We start from the raw sequence: 10,324 nt of genomic DNA on the forward strand, positions 1-10,324 counted from the left end.
TTACACTTGTCACTTCAAGTCCACAAATTACAAACTTCTTTTTTGAACTTGTTTACAAGTTTAGGACTTAATATAACCTTTCAGCTTAAAACTTTAAGACTGAACAAAAACATTACTGCATAGTATAATCAAGTGCCTACAACCTCAAAAGGAATGTATTTGGAATAAAGATAAAATTTATTAACAAGATGATCTGCAGCAATTAATTTGCATAACATTCTGTTCTGGAGCTTGAATCTGATTTTGAAAGTTTAGGTGAAGAGCAATAATACTAATTTCCAAACTTGTCTTTACAAAATCCATAGATACTGATGGCCAGGTGTAAATCAGACAGGTGTATACTGTTCCCCCAGATAATTACAGCAGAGAGCAAGGAGAATATATACCAATAAAGATGTTAACTGTCCGTGGTGTTGGAAAACGTACATCAATGTAACTCTAATGTTACTGGCTAAAACACCTCAGCAATATATTGATCAAATTATAGATTGGCTGATACCACAGTAAATAACCCTCCGCAATGGCACATTCATACACCAATAACCAAGTCATCAATGGCACATTCATACAGCTATAACCATTAACCCTCCTCCATGGCACATTCATACAGCTATAGCCAATAACCCTCCTCAATGGAACATTCATACAGCTATAGCCAATACCCCTCCTCAATGGCACATTCATACATCAATAACCCAGTCATCAATAACCAATAACCCTCCTCAATGGAACATTCATACAGCTATTGCCAATAACCCTCTTCAATGGCACATTCATACAGCTATTGCCAATAACCCTCCTCAATGGCACATTCATACAGCTATTGCAAATAACCCTCCTCAATGGCACATTCATACAGCTATTGCCAATAACCCTCCTCAATGGCACATTCATACAGCTATTGCCAATAACCCTCCTCAATGGCACATTCATACAGCTATTGCCAATAACCCTCCTCAATGGCACATTCATACAGCTATTGCCAATAACCCTCCTCAATGGCACATTCATACAGCTATTGCCAATAACCCTCCTCAATGGCACATTCATACAGCTATAACCAATAACCCTCCTCAATGGCACATTCATACAGCTATAACCAATAACCCTCCTCAATGGCACATTCATACAGCAATAACCAATAACCCTCATCAATGGCACATTCATACAGCTATAGCCAATAACCCTCCTCAATGGCACATTCATACACCAATAACCCAGTCATCAATGGCACATTCATACTGCTATAACCAATAACCCTCCTCAATGGCACATTCATACAGCTATAACCAATAACCCTCCTCAATGGCACATTCATACAGCTATAACCAATAACCCTCCTCAATGGCACATTCATACAGCTATAACCAATAACCCTCCTCAATGGCACATTCATACAGCTATAACCAATAACCCTCCTCAATGGCACATTCATACAGCTATAACCCAATAATCCTCCCAATAACCCATTTATCAATGGCACATTCATACAGCTATAACCAATAACCCTCCTCAATGGCACATTCATACAGCTATAACCAATAACCCTCCTCAATGGCACATTCATACAGCTATAACCAATAACCCTCCTCAATGGCACATTCATACAGCTATAACCAATAACCCTCCTCAATGGCACATTCATACAGCTATAACCAATAACCCTCCTCAATGGCACATTCATACAGCTATAACCAATAACCCTCCTCAATGGCACATTCATACAGCTATAACCAATAACCCTCATCAATGGCACATTCATACAGCTATAACCAATAACCCTCCTCAATGGCACATTCATACAGCTATAACCAATAACCCTCCTCAATGGCACATTCATACAGCTATAACCAATAACCCTCCTCAATGACTCATGCAAACAAAACCTCTATGGCACATTCATACAGCTATAACCAATAACCCTCCTCAATGGCACATTCATACAGCTATAACCAATAACCCTCCTCAATGGCACATTCATACAGCTATAGCCAATAACCCTCCTCAATGGAACATTCATACAGCTATAACCAATACCCCTCCTCAATGGCACATTCATACAGCTATAACCAATAACCCTCCTCAATGGCACATTCATACAGCTATAACCAATAACCCTCCTCAATGGCACATTCATACAGCTATAACCAATAACCCTCCTCAATGGCACATTCATACAGCTATAACCAATAACCCTCCTCAATGGCACATTCATACAGCTATAACCAATAACCCTCCTCAATGGCACATTCATACACCAATAACCAATAACCCTCCTCAATGGCACATTCATACAGCTATAACCAATAACCCTCCTCAATGGCACATTCATACAGCTATAACCAATAACCCTCCTCAATGGCACATTCATACAGCTATAACCAATAACCCTCCTCAATGGCACATTCATACAGCTATAACCAATAACCCTCCTCAATGGCACATTCATACAGCTATAACCAATAACCCTCCTCAATGGCACATTCATACAGCTATAACCAATAACCCTCCTCAATGGCACATTCATACAGCTATAACCAATAACCCTCCTCAATGGACATTCATACAGCTATAACCAATAACCCTCCTCAATGGCACATTCATACAGCTATAACCAATAACCCTCCTCAATGGCACATTCATACAGCTATAACCAATAACCCTCCTCAATGGACCATCCAATCAATCAATGGCACATTCATACAGCTATAACCAATAACCCTCCTCAATGGCACATTCATACAGCTTAACCAATAACCCTCTCAATGGCACATTCATACAGCTATAACCAATAACCCTCCTCAATGGCACATCATACACATAATCATTCAATGGCACATTCATACAGCTATAACCAATAACCCTCCTCAATGGCACATTCATACAGCTATAACCAATAACCCTCCTCAATGGCACATTCATACAGCTATAACCAATAACCCTCCTCAATGGCACATTCATACAGCTATGCCAATAACCCTCCTCAATGGCACATTCATACAGCTATACCAATAACCCCAGTCATCATAATATGGCACATTCATACAGCTATAACCAATAACCCTCCTCAATGGCACATTCATACAGCTATAACCAATAACCCTCCTCAATGGCACATTCATACAGCTATAACCAATAACCCTCCTCAATGGCACATTCATACAGCTATAACCAATAACCCTCCTCAATGGCACATTCATACAGCTATAACCAATAACCCTCCTCAATGGCACATTTACAGCTATAACCATCTCAATGGCACATTCATACAGCTATAACCAATAACCCTCCTCAATGGCACATTCATACAGCTATACCAATAACCCTCCTCAATGGCACATTCATACAGCTATAACCAATAACCCTCCTCAATGGCACATTCATACAGCTATAACCAATAACCCTCATCAATGGCACATTCATACAGCTATTGCCAATAACCCAGTCATCAATGGCACAATATACACCAATAACCCTCATCAATAGCACATTCATACAGCTATAACCAATAACCCTCCTCAATGGCACATTCATACAGCTATAACCAATAACCCAGTCATCAATGGCACATTCATACAGCTATACACCAATAACCCCTCCATCAATGGCACATCATACAGCTATAACCAATAACCCTCCTCAATGGCACATTCATATAGCTATAACCAATAACCCTCATCAATGGCACATTCATACAGCTATTGCCAATAACCCAGTCATCAATGGCACATTCATACACCAATAACCCAGTCATCAATAGCACATTAATACAGCTATAACCAATAACCCTCCTCAATGGCACATTCATATAGCTATAACCAATTACCCTCATCAATGGCACATTCATACAGCTATTGCCAATAACCCAGTCATCAATGGCACATTCATACACCAATAACCCAGTCATCAATAGCACATTAATACAGCTATAACCAATAACCCTCCTCAATGGCACATTCATACAGCTATAACCCAATAACCCTTCTCAATGGCACATTCATGCAGCTACTGCCAATAACCCTCCTCAATGGAACATTCATACAGCTATAACCAATAACCCTCCTCAATGGCACATTCATACAGCTATAGCCAATAACCCTCCGCAATGGCACATTCATACACCAATAACCCAGTCATCAATGGCACATTCATACTGCTATAACCAATACTCCCTCCTTAACGGCACATTCATTACAGCTATTACCAATAAATCTCTTCAATGGCACATTCATACAGCTATTACCAATAATCCAGTCATCAATGGCACATTCATACAGCTATAATCAATAACCCTCATCAATGGCACATTCATACATCTATAACCAATAACCCTCCTCAATGGAACATTCATACAGCTATAACCAATAACCCAGTCATCAAATGGCACATTCATACAGCTTTAATGAATAACACTCCTCAATGGCACATCCATACTGCCATAACCAATAACCCTCCTCAATGGAACATTCATATTACCAATAAATTCAGCTATAACCAATAACCCTCATCAATGGCACATTCATACAGCTATAGCCAATAACCCTCCTCAATGGCACATTCATACCAATAACCCTACCTAATGGCGCCCACCAAAGAATGATCTATATCTGACAAAGGAAAGATGGATCTTTTCTCTACCTTTTAAACTTTTTCAAACATACTACATATAAAATTTGAGACAGATCGCTTCAGTACCTTTTGAGAAATAGCGGTAACAAACTTCAACTATTTAAAATCCAAGATGACTCCTTGGCGGCCATCTTGTTGATCAATCGGTCCCAAATCACAATATGCACAACTAGGGCCCTAGGGGAACCAACGATGTGAAATTTGAGAAAAAGATCCATTCAATACTTTCTGAGAAATAGCGATAACAAACTTTGAATATAAAAATCCAAGATGGCTGCCTGGCAGCAATTTTGTTGACCGATCGGTCCCAAATCACAATATGCACAACTAGGGCCCTAGGGGAAACCTACATATGAATTTTGAGACCGATCCCTTCAGTACTTTCTGAGAAATAGCGATAACAAACTTTGAATAACAAAGTCCAAGATGGCGGCCTGGCGGCCATCTTGTTCACCGATTGGTCCAAAAATGCAATATGCACAACAAGGGCCCTAGGGGAACCTACATATTAAAAAATTTGAGAAAGATCCCTTCAGCACTTTTTGAGAAATGGGAATATCAAACCTTAACTATCAAAATCCAAGATGGCCACCTGGCGGCCATCTTTTTTTTCCTATCAGCCTCAAAATTCTGTATGGCACAACTAGGGACCAAGGGTAACCTCCATGTGAAGTTTGAACAAAATTCCTTCAGTAGTTCTCAAGAAATATCAATAACAAACTTCAATTGCCAAAATCAAAGATGGCTGCCTGGCAGCCATCTTGTTTTTCCGATCAGCCTCAAAATCTGAATAACACAACTAGGGACCAAGGGTACCCTCCATGTGAAGTTTGAACAAAATCCCTTCTGCAGTTCTCAAGAAATATCAATAACAAACTTCAACTGCCAAAATCAAAGATGGCTGCCTGGCAGCCATCTTGTTTTTCCGATCAGCCTCAAAATCTGTATAGCACAACTAGGGACCAAGGGTACCCTCCATGTGAAGTGTGAACAAAATCCCTTCTACAGTTCTCAAGAAATATTGATAACAAACTTCAACTGCAAAAATCAAAGATGGAGAAAGATCCATTCAATACTTTCTGAGAAATAGCGATAACAAACTTTGAATATAAAAATCCAAGATGGCTGCCTGGCAGCCATCTTTGTTTTTCCGATCAGCCTCAAAATCTGTATGGCACAACTAGGGACCAAGGGTAACCTCCAAGTGAAGTTTGAACAAAATCCCTTCAGTAGTTCTCAAGAAATATTGATAACAAACTTCAACTGCCAAAATCAAAGATGGCTGCCTGGCGGCCATCTTGTTTTTCCGATCAGCCTCAAAATCTGTATGGCACAACTAGGGACCAAGGGTAACCTCCATGTGACGTTTGAACAAAATCCCTTCTGTAGTTCTCAAGAAATATTGATAACAAACTTCAACTGCCAAAATCAAAGATGGGCTGCCTGGCGGCCATCTTGTTTTTCCGATCAGCCTCAAAAATCTGTATGGCACAACTAGGGACCAAGGGTAACCTCCAAGTGAAGTTTGAACAAAATCCCTTTAGCAGTTCTCAGAAAATGGGGATATCAAACCTTAACTATCAAAATCCAAGATGGCGCCAGGCGGCCATCTTGTTTTTCCTATCAGCCTCAAAATCTGTATGGCACAACTAGGGACCAAGGGTAACCTCCATGTGAAGTTTGAACAAAATTCCTTCTGTAGTTCTCAAGAAATATCGATAACAAACTTCAACTGCCAAAATCAAAGATGGCTGCCTGGTGGCCATCTTGTTTTTCCGATCAGCCTCAAAATCTGTATGGCACAACTAGGGACCAAGGGTAACCTCCATGTGAAGTTTGAACAAAATCCCTTCTGCAGTTCTCAAGAAATATCGATAACAAACTTCAACTGCCAAAATCAAAGATGGCTGCCTGGCGGCCATCTTGTTTTTCCGATCAGCCTCAAAATCTGTATGGCACAACTAGGGACCAAGGGTAACCTCCATGTGAAGTTTGAACAAAATCCCTTCAGTAGTTCTCAAGAAATATCGATAACAAACTTCAACTGCCAAAATCAAAGATGGCTGCCTGGCGGCCATCTTGTTTTTCCGATCAGCCTCAAAATCTGTATGGCACAACTAGGGACCAAGGGTAACCTCCATGTGAAGTTTGAACAAAATCCCTTCTGTAGTTCTCAAGAAATATCGATAACAAACTTCAACTGCCAAAATCAAAGATGGCTGCCTGGCAGCCATCTTGTTTTTCCGATCAGCCTCAAAATCTGTATAGCACAACTAGGGACCAAGGGTACCCTCCATGTGAAGTGTGAACAAAATCCCTTCTACAGTTCTCAAGAAATATTGATAACAAACTTCAACTGCAAAAATCAAAGATGGCTGCCTGGCAGCCATCTTGTTTTTCCGATCAGCCTCAAAATCTGTATGGCACAACTAGGGACCAAGGGTAACCTCCATGTGAAGTTTGAACAAAATCCCTTCTGCAGTTCTCAAGAAATATTGATAACAAACTTCAACTGCAAAAATCAAAGATGGCTGCCTGGCAGCCATCTTGTTTTTCCGATCAGCCTCAAAATCTGTATAGCACAACTAGGGACCAAGGGTACCCTCCATGTGAAGTGTGAACAAAATCCCTTCTACAGTTCTCAAGAAATATCGATAACAAACTTCAACTGCCAAAATCAAAGATGGCTGCCTGGCGGCCATCTTGTTTTTCCGATCAGCCTCAAAATCTGTATGGCACAACTAGGGACCAAGGGTAACCTCCAAGTGAAGTTTGAACAAAATCCCTTTAGCAGTTCTCAAGAAATATTGATAACAAACTTCAACTGCAAAAATCAAAGATGGCTGCCTGGCGGCCATCTTGTTTTTCCGATCAGCCTCAAAATCTGTATGGCACAACTAGGGATCAAGGGTAACCTCCATGTGAAGTTTGAACAAAATCCCTTCAACAGTTCTCAAGAAATATCGATAACAAACTTCAACTGCCAAAATCAAAGATGGCTGCCTGGCGGCCATCTTGTTTTTCCGATCAGCCTCAAAATCTGTATGGCACATCTAGGGACCAAGGGGACCCTCCATGTGAAGTTTGAACAAAATCCCTGCAGCAGTTTTTAAGAAATAGTCCACGGACCACGGACCACGGACGCAGGGCGATTTGAATAGCCCACCATCTGATGATGGTGGGCTAAAAATACAATGCTTACAATACATAGGTTTTAATTCTACAAGTCAATACAAATAAAGAGCTGAAACTAATTTTCGGCAGTACTGCCAAATATCATTATATTTACATATATATACTGTTCAGTGAAATGAGTAAATATTGTCAGACCAAAAAGTCAAGTTGTGGACTACAATTTCATTTCACATTTTTCCAGTGTTATTCATAAGTACTGTCATTGTAAAGCGATTTCTGCAGGTATTCTTTTCATGTTTTTATCTTAAAGTAAAATAAGAAGCTCAAACTTTTCAATGGTGTAATTGTGTAAAGTAAGTAACTTTTATAACTAAAGAAAACATTAATTTTTCTGCTCCTGTTTCTGATCAAGAAAAATACAGTTCATCAGCTGTGTATCATCTTTTGAAGTCAGTCTTTTTTGTTTTTAAGAAATTAAAATTTTTTTTTTTTTAAATATATAAACTTTATTACTTTTACATTGATTACAAAACAATTTATACAACTTATGCAAATCACTGTCGATGGTCCCGATGTAAGCGCGTGTGGGGTCTTAAATGTGGGAGGAAACCGGAGTGCCCGAAGAAAACCCACGTGATCGGACAGGTGACCCCTAACCTTTTCATGTCTGTGTCGGGGATCGAACCCCGGCCAGCTAGGTGAAAGGCGAGCGACTTATCCACAACACCACCCGACCACCCTGAACAGAATTTAGAAATTTAGAAATTATGGCCTGATCTGTTCTAAGGGAATGACGAATATAAACTTTATTACTTTTACATTGATTACAAAACAATTTATACAACTTATGCAAATCACTGTCGATGGTCCGGATGTAAGCGCGCGTGGGGTCTTAAATGTGGGAGGAAACCGGAAAACCCACGTGATCGGACAGGTGACCCCTAACCTTTTCATGTCTGTGTCGGGGTTCGAACCCCGGCCAGCTAGGTGAAAGGCGAGCGACTTATCCACAACACCACCCGACCACCCTGAACAGAATTTAGAAATTTAGAAATTATGGCCTGATCTGTTCTAAGGGAATGAAGAATATTTCCAATCTACATGTTCTAAAATATATATGGCTGCCAAATCTTGCTGGGCAGAAGAAATTCAGACTTGATCAGATTACATAGTTCCATGAGAAAATTGACCCAGAGACTGTAGGAAAGTCAGTTTACAGTAAAATGGCTGGCTGGTATTGTGATTTATTATAATCAATCTTCTACACAGGTCCAGTTAACCATGAAATCTAATGGAAAATTTAAATGCAGATGTATGTAAATGTGCATTTAAACTGTACATGACTGGAAATCAAGTGATAAATTACCACAAAAACCCTAGTGTTGTTATAAATCAGGGTTTTATTACAGGTAAATGTTCGGGAATAAATCAACCAAGTGGACCAGCTGGGAGAGAGATTGATGGTATTTTATAGGACATTCCAAACCTGGAGTTTGGTGAAGATAATTCCAGAAGTAACACAACCATTGATTAAACATTATGTATAATTATTCTAATTTCTATCACAAATTTCTCTCTTCAGAAATGTTATGACGCGTAAAATGGGATTTTTGCAGTTTGGCTTGTTTGGTTAAATGTGTATTACAGCCAGGGCCATTAAATGACATGGCAGGTCTAGAAGGTGAAGAAAAGCCAAAGTACCCAAAGATAAACCACCATCCTACAATCATACCTGGCAACTGCCCCACATGGAATTTGAACTTGAAACCCTCAGAACAAGAGAGCATGTGGTATTATGTCAGGACAACCACAGCTCAGGATTTCACTGAACACAACAGATGCTCCGTCTATCAATAATTTTATAAGTTACGGAATTACCAAATAATAAAAATCCTTAATAGATCTTGTTAGTACATAGATAACTGATTTATTATCATGTTTTCACAAATGAACAGCAATTTGTATACAGCCTGAAAAGCTGTTAAATTTTTACAGACAAGCTCAGACTGTTGTTAACGTGTTTACTTCCTATAGTCACACATGTGTACTATATTTGTGAGTAAACAACTTATTTATTGCTATTTTATTTCAAAGTCAATACTTTGGTGAAGCAGAACATTCAACATGAAACCACGACATATTTATTTGGCTTGATCAAGGATAAGCAGAATTGTGACCTGGCACTGAAATTGTCATTTTACAGTTGTTATCAAACCTCTGTCAGCATTGAACAATCAACAATATGTATAGCCAGTTTGGTGTAACCTTGTGTTAATCTGATATATAAAACTTCATCAGCCCATAAGGCAGTGACTGACATACAGAATCATAAACTACAGCGAAAAGTTATTCTGGGTGGTCATGTATGATTTCTGTACATGTTTATAACAACAATCTAATTAAGATAAATGTATTGCGTTAATCAAGAAAATTTAGCTCTTAATTGATAGTTCATAGCTCTAATAAGACTCATATTTGTTTTACACATATTTCCTTGAAATGCCTTTTAAATTTCTCAGTATGTACTCATCAATTCAGAAATGAATAAGAAAATAGTAAA

The sequence above is a fragment of the Argopecten irradians genome, chromosome 5 (genome assembly GCF_041381155.1).
Source record: "Argopecten irradians isolate NY chromosome 5, Ai_NY, whole genome shotgun sequence".
Taxonomy (NCBI): Eukaryota; Metazoa; Mollusca; class Bivalvia; order Pectinida; family Pectinidae; genus Argopecten; species Argopecten irradians.